Below are 8,195 nucleotides of genomic sequence, written 5' to 3'. Positions count from 1 at the left end.
GTAAAATAATTGTTTAAAAAATGTTCTAATTATTTCCTTCATCAGAACTCTTTGGAAAAGCAATGTACATGCCCAGAACTACACGAGAACTATTTTATAATAATCAGAACTCTCGAAATACGGCCAGCATATAACCCCTATATTCGAAAATACGAGTTTTTCGGGTAAAATAATTGTATAAAAAATTTTTTTTTTTCTTTCCCTCTTCCGTACGGCCTTCACGCAACATTCGATGGAAAACCACTGCCGCTACGGTGGTCTTCTCCTCTCTTTTTCGGCCGGAGAAAGGAAAAAGAGAGAAAAAAAACAATTTCGCTAATTTTCCATCGCGTACAAGGGCACTGGGACAACCGCTCTGTGAAATCGACGTGCTTCCCCACCTTCGGGCATTCAGTCGCTCATTCGCGCTTCAAAGCGGACGCCGGATCAAAGGTGCGCCTCGACGTTTAAACGTTTACGGACTAAAACCGTCGAGCCGCGTAAACCCTCCCATGGAGTAACGGCATTCCCTCGTGGATAATTTACGATCTGCGACTTTTCTTTTTCTGGTTGACACAGATGCAATCGAACGTATCCTGTAAATTTGAGAATATTTGATAACTTATAATTTTTGTTTCACAAAATGACGGATGAGTTAAATGATATTATTTGTCACAATTATTATGTAACATTAATTATTTTTTTTTAACTTTTATTGTGATTTGATTGCAACAATATATCCACGATATTTTCAAAAAAGTCAACACAGAGACAGCTTCGAGTTATGTAGCTATCGATAAACTTGTGTTCGAGGAGCGACCAATAATTCCATTAATCAAATCTCGAAGAAACGAAGATGGCGAACAAACGGTTCCCCTAATCTGAATAAGAGACGAACGCGTCATAGACGCATGTATGACCGGTGTGTTATCAGGTGCTCTCAGGGGGGAATGAGATAATGACGGAATATGTCGTAACATATCTTTACTTCCCGCATATACCTTTTTTTTTCTTTCCTTTCTCACGGCGTGCAAGTATATATATGAACACATAGAAAAAGCAATATAAAATTATATTTTTGATTTGATTTACATGAAAGATTAATTAAAATTATTTTAATCCATAAAATTAGACATCTATTGAAATAAGAAATTTTATATGCATTTTATCGATATAAATATCGCGTAAAGTTCATCGATAAGCAGCGATATTCCAACACGAATTACATAGACTATTATTTTTTAATATTTTTTCAATAAATTTCTTCTGTGAAAATAATATTATATATACTTAAAAAATTTGAAGGAAGTTAAAAATCATCGGTTAAATCATATTTAATCTTCTTCTTTAGCGGAAACACGAGCGGTTCCGCTTTCTTCTTGCCTGTTTTTCTGCTTTCGGGCTGGTCGGTCGATTAGACAGCGCCGCGTAAACGCGCTAACCAGCCTTCCTGAATGGATGCCCCTAACATTCTTCCCGTCTTTTTCGGAACGCGGACGTGGACCCCGCCCGCACGCTGCGGACGTTCCACGTGTATGAATGCGTAGTGTAAATAAAATTCCAGACTGCACTCTGTGTTCCCGGAGTGTCGCCATGGAACGCGCTTTCCAGGTGCACGAACTTCCGTTATGGTGTTCCTCTCCGCTCTATCATATATTTCACAAGTAATGTACAGTGTCAGGGGGAATCGCTGTTTATCCGCGAACATTTCGATTTTTTTTTTTCCAATTTTTGTATCTTTGTAGTCGATGTCTAAGCTGTTTTTAAACGCCAAAATTATTCATACAGTGCATAAGATTGTAATTTATACGTGTATATGTATATTAATGGCACAAAATTATTTTTTCCGTAATAAAAAAGGAATAAATCTTGAGATAAAACAAATTTATTATTATAAAGATTTTATATATGGTTTTTTTTTTTAATGAATTATTGCTGCTCAGTTGAGGTATTGCTAACAAGAAACATTGCTATTATGTCGCGAATATATATTACAAAGTGATTTAAAATTTAAATTAATAAATTAATCTTTCTTGCAATCTTATATTGTGTTGAATTTTCAATATAGTAATTTCTAATTATCCTACATATATGTATATTCTTCTACATTCAAAAGTATTTGAATGAGACAAGACGATATAATGAAATTCACGACTGATATTCCTACATTTATCTTAAAGGAAATGATATAATAAAATAAAAATGAAATATTCAATGCATATATTAATTTATCTGTCGAAATCAGCGTGAAAAGTTGAAAGTTTTATCGTAATAATCGCGAAAGGCATGATTTAACGTTGAATCGTGACTGAAATTTATACGTTGAACGGCTAGAATATTTGATAACTAATTATTTAATATAAAATTGGTTATTTTTCCTCGGAATATGTACGATTGACAACGGCTGAGACGAGAATGAGGTCGAAGCTCAAAGTGGCATGAGGAATGGCCGCCCCGGAATCCGTCGGTTCCCGCGCAATTGTTGCGACAATTTAGCGCCGTTGTCTCCATCTTCTTCTTCGTTATCTCGCCAACAAGTTAATCTTTATAAATAGCCCGAGCACAGTTATATTTAATCCTGACCCTCGCGGTCGTGTGCAACTTCCACGCTGATACCTCTCGACTCCGTATTGTCAACGTCGATTCGAGACTTGATCGAAGCATACATAAATAAATAAAAGTGCAATATCCCCATTTTCTGATTTTTAAAAGAGACATTTCGGAAGAATTAGAACAAGAGATACTCTAAACTTTTTATATCCGCGATTCTTGAGAAAATTGAGGCAAAAAGAGACTTTAAACCTTTTATTTTCACATTCATATTTTCATACGTTCAATAAAATATATCTTACATATTTTTTATTCACATTCAAAGTCTTGTAATAATTTGAAATCAATGTTCTTTTTGACCGAAAATTGAATTAGAAATGCTGCGTTTTTATATCTTCTTAAATATTTAAAATATCTTATCTAAAATATATTAATATAAAATTAATATAAAATGTTTTGGAGTAAAAGATTAAATTCCTGGAGTAAAATTCATTGAAAATTAAACGAAAAAAAATGAAGCTTCATTATTTGTTGGGTTATTTGTTTATATCGCTAAAGATTTTGTTGCGAAAAACGGTTTAATTATCTACAACTTAAAAATCTCTTTATATTTCAATATTTCTATTAAAACAAATCAATTTCAAATTGATTAAAGAATCAGTAGAATCACAATTTATTATATATTCTTTTTGTAATAGATTTTTATATTTAAAATTACATGAACTTCTTTTGTGGAAGTTTACCTTTAAAAATTTTACAAGATGAATATTTATACTGATAACTTTCGATGGATCACTCTCTACATTAAAGACTGTATATCTCAATTGGAAGACTAACAAGATTACGATACCATCGTGATATCTCAAAAGTATTAATCTTTCTCACGATGAAGAAGATACGCTCGGTTCGAAATATCTGTCGATCATATATTGTTGAAACTGCGTTTCTATCGCGTTGCTTTCTCTCTCACGCTTCGAGAAGAGTCTCAGCACCGATATTTCTAGTGGTTCTTCGGTCAACCTAATTTCAGACACGACTGGTAATCGATCGTTTCTTAGGCACTACCCCCATTTTCTCGCGAATATATATACATCCATCTTACGCGCCGCCGAATAAATGGCGTCCGACGCGACCGCGCGCCGATCGATCGTTCGGTCCTAATTTTTCGCCTTCTCACACGAGAGACAGGCCCGCGGTATCGATTTTGCGTCGCGTTTCCCGGCTTATCAATGAGAGCACATTGTTTCTGACGAGTAACTCGAGCGATTCTCCAGGCAAGACCTCGAGTAAAATGGCTCATGCGAGAGTTAATCTTAGGGCTCGACCGGCAATAAAACTGGACTGCCCTTACATTCCTGGGTAATGCGCCGTCCGCTATTTTAAGCCCAGGGTTTAATAAACTTACGTCGCTTAATTAGAGCAACATTTCTCCTAACTCGTCTTCTCCTGCGTTTTCATCCGCCTTTTAGCCGACCAACCAGCCGCTCGTCGCGTAATTCGCTAATTTCGTGATTACGATCGATTGTAACCAAAATAATCTCCATGTTTCTTTAAATCTTCTTTAATTTCTTTTGTAAACATTTCTAATATATGGATATATTATAAATAACTACATACATAATAATTAATATTTTAAACTCTGCGTGTAATAATTGTATTTAATTTATGATAAAATAATAAATTAAGAGAGTGAGAGAACAAAATATAATTTTATATAATTTTATCATGACATATAATTAATTCAAAATATTAATTATTGTCTCTATTTATTTATAGCGTTTTGCACGCATCATAATAGAATAATAATTTCGCAAAATTTGAATCAGATTTTGGTCAATCATCATAGTTATAATTTACGATAAATATTGTTTGGCGATTTAAAAATAGGGACAGGAATGTATACACTTGACATATCGTTGTCTAATTTTAGATCAAATGGAAAAAAAATTAACACGATTTTTCAGGGTAGAAATATTTTTATACAACAAACGTGCGTTTACGCATCGCGGGTAATACGTAGCGAGTTGCATGAGTTGCGATTTTTCTGCTTTTTCTGCTCGTTTCTTGAATACTAATACGTGCATCGAAGTCGTATCTCCTGCCTCTGCCTTTCAGTTTCCGCTTGCCTTCCGTCCGGTTTGTTATAAACATGACGTTTTGCATGCTTCTCCAAGCATCGTATTGCTCGTTGCCACGGGTATTTTTATGCAATAAATCGGTAAATTTATTGCGAATCACGAGACCTCGTACTCTTAACTGACGTGTACAAGATTTTGATATAGATATCATTTTATTTAAAACTTTATAACGTGCACATATATATATACCTTAAATTTTACATTCCGTATAATTATAACATGATAAAATACATTAAATAATCTTTTTTACAATTTTAACTTGATTTTTTTTTAATTGTTACGTCATAGATCTTTTTGGACATCAGAATTATATTTAATATAAAAAAAGATGTAGAAAATGATTAAATATTCGATTTCTTGAATTCAAAAAAGGCTATTTTGTTTAATTGTGATATATAAAAGATACATTCTCGGGCTCTGATTTTATTTAGTATCCTATCCCTGAATACCCTATTTGACTTTTTGGCAAATATACTTAACCTAGGCTTTAATTGAAAAGTCCGCTCGGTCTTGATAAAAATGCTTGATAAATGTTGCGACAGAGAGCTTTAAATTTAAAGAGACCAGTTCTAAATTAGTATTCTCTTCGTAAGATCAAAGCGCGCTGCTAATAGTATTTCATTATACTGTTTCGTTACACACGTTCTACGCATCTCGAGGCTAGTTACACGGCGGCTACTTTTAGAACACCACATCCGTCGCGTTATACACGTCTTTTCGACCCGTCTTTCGAATTTCCTCGTCCCCATTCCCGTTAACTCCATCTTACTGTATCGGTAAAAAAAAAAAAAAAAAAAAAAAAAAAAAAAAAAAAAAACGCCACGGGGAGTATATCGCGACGCTTAACTCACGGCACTACGTACGGTATTTCATTCTTACCGTATACGTACCGAGTACGTATACTTTCTCTTTTGTCTTCGATCGTGGCTTCTCCTCCTCCCACATCATAGTCGTCACGTCTCTTTCCGCCCGTGACTTACCACGCAAACTTACGTGCGTGCCGTGCCGCGAGCTGCGCAACGTGTACGCTCAGATCATACTATGATACTATCAATGAATGACTGACTGTCTGGCGTGTGTGACGTGGCCACGCACATTGACCATAATGACTTATCTCTCACTCCCTCCCCTTTCTCTCTCTCTCTCTCTCTCTGTCTCTTTTTTTAATACTTTCCTGGATATTTGTCGTCGTTACGCAAGCACGCGACAAACGTGTTTTTCTGATTCTTTCCCATACAAGCGAGTTTCTCGACTCTATCATAAGAAGATTGTTATTCGAAAAATTATTTCACATTTATGTTCTTTTCTTTCGCAGCACCCACATTTTTTTTTTTATTTATAATATTTTTTAATCATATTTTTTATCTTATAAAAGATATATTGACGTTTAATATTTTTTTATCAAAAAGATGTTAAATACGTCAATACGTTTTTGTGGAGATTTTTATAATCGATAAAAATACATTGAACATAATTATATTTTCGAAATATATTTATGGAACTTGATAATTAAATCGATAAACAATATTGCAAATATCGTTACTCATATCATAAGTCATGATATCACTTTATATGAGATTATTTTCTTACACATTCATTAAACGCTTATATAAGAATATTTAACAACACGTCTACAATAATTAAAAAAATTGAATAAAATCTCAGCACAATTTACAACTCTCGATCACAATTGTTATCATCTCAATATGTCGTTATTACATTTGATACAGTCGCTATAGTTCATCGTCGTTACCATACGTGATAATACATCCGCGGTCAATCACCGTCACGAAAGCGAAATACGGCCGTTCGATAAGCGAGCTCCCAATTGACGGGGTAACGCGATGAAAGGAGATATAAAAGTGCGACCGAAAAAAAAAAGAAAAAAGAAAAAAGACGGGAAGAGAGGAGGACTGAGAAGGATGTATGTATGTAATCGCGAGAGCGAGCGTACTTTTCTTTCTCATACTTTTACGCCCTCCGGCCCCCGCGCGCTCTCTGTCTATCTCTTTTTCTCTCCTCCTTGTCCAATTTCTGTCTCTCTTTCGCACTCGCACGCTCCGCTATATCCGGCGAACATTAACGGCGTAGAGCGTACAACGTTCTCCGCGTACGATGCAATCAATGAATGACGGTATAAGCGCGGCACGCACAGTGACCGTGATGACTTTTCTTATCTGACGTTCTCTTTCCCCTCTCTCCCTCCCCCCTCCCCTCTCTCTCTCTCGCTCTTTTTGTCTGTCTTTCCATCCACGAGCTTTCCGCTCTCGTACTACGCTTCTTTTCCGCTCGGTACACACGCGCACTCGTATTTTCGCGCTCCCTTAGCTCCTTCCTCTGTCCCCCCTTGTCCCCCTTCCTCCCTCTTCTGTTTCTCCTCTTTCGTCTCCTTGTATGCGTATGCCCTCCCCTACTTCCTTCGTCCGGTTTGCGTTTTTCGCGATGCGTATGCTGTCGAGTAGAGTACGAGAAGGAAGTCCCGACATAACGCGTAACGTGTTGCTCGCTTGTTTAATTCGAGGGGGTTTTAAATTTCGCAAAAAATCGAGATATATTCTTGTAGAAGGATATCTATCTAATATGTGCCTTGATATTATTAATTTTTTATTAGGCAATTAAGATTAATTGCTTTAATCTGAGAGAAAATTATACGATAGTTATATTGATAATTATGATATATTTAAATAATTTACAGCTTTACATACAGTTTTAAAAAATACGAACACGTTTCTTTTTTAGCCGATCTATAAATAGTATGATAATATTTATGATACTTTTTGCAAAACACATGAATGGCATAGTATACATAAATATGATGCTATACAATATTAGTAGCACAGAATCTTTTATTCCAAAAATAAAGTATACGTAATTTGCATGAGAATGTTAAACGACACTGCTAAAAAGCAGAGAAAAAAGTATATATCATGTTCCTATTATACATTTTTCTGTGTAATATATATATATATATATAAAAGCAATTCTTTATTTTATTCATAAATATTATTTTTAAGTTTTATGGGTTCACATTCTCTCTTTTTCTCTCTCTGGGATATAATGGATCCTATCTTTCTCCCTGTCTTCCTTAAAACTACACATAAGTCGCAAACGATAGACTAAAAATCGACCGTTGGAGAGAACACTGAAATCGAATTTTTCGCGTGCTCTCTCGACTTCACGTGCTTCTCTTTCCACCTGAATCCTGATAAGAGCCGAGAAAATTCCTTGGCCGATTTCTTCCATTGTCCTCCCTTATCCACCAACTCTCGAAACACCGTGCCAGGAAGCCTCGTCCACGGGATCAGAGACACGGAAAATGTACGTCGTCGGGAGTTGTACGTCGTCCTCATCTTCGTCGTCATCGTCGTCGTCGTCGTCGGTCGTGGGTATCGATCGGTCGCGGGCGTCGGCGTCGGTACCGCTCGGTGGCGCCCCCGTCAGCTCCGGACGGCGGCGACGGCGCTCTGCGTCGCTACCATCCGCCCCTGGGGGGCAGCGGGGGACCGTGCGCAGGAGGCGGAGGGGGGC

This window comes from Formica exsecta, unplaced genomic scaffold (assembly GCF_003651465.1).
Source record: "Formica exsecta isolate Colony F162 unplaced genomic scaffold, ASM365146v1 scaffold423, whole genome shotgun sequence".
Classification (NCBI taxonomy): domain Eukaryota; kingdom Metazoa; phylum Arthropoda; class Insecta; order Hymenoptera; family Formicidae; genus Formica; species Formica exsecta.
Note: the sequence above shows the minus strand (reverse complement) of the source record.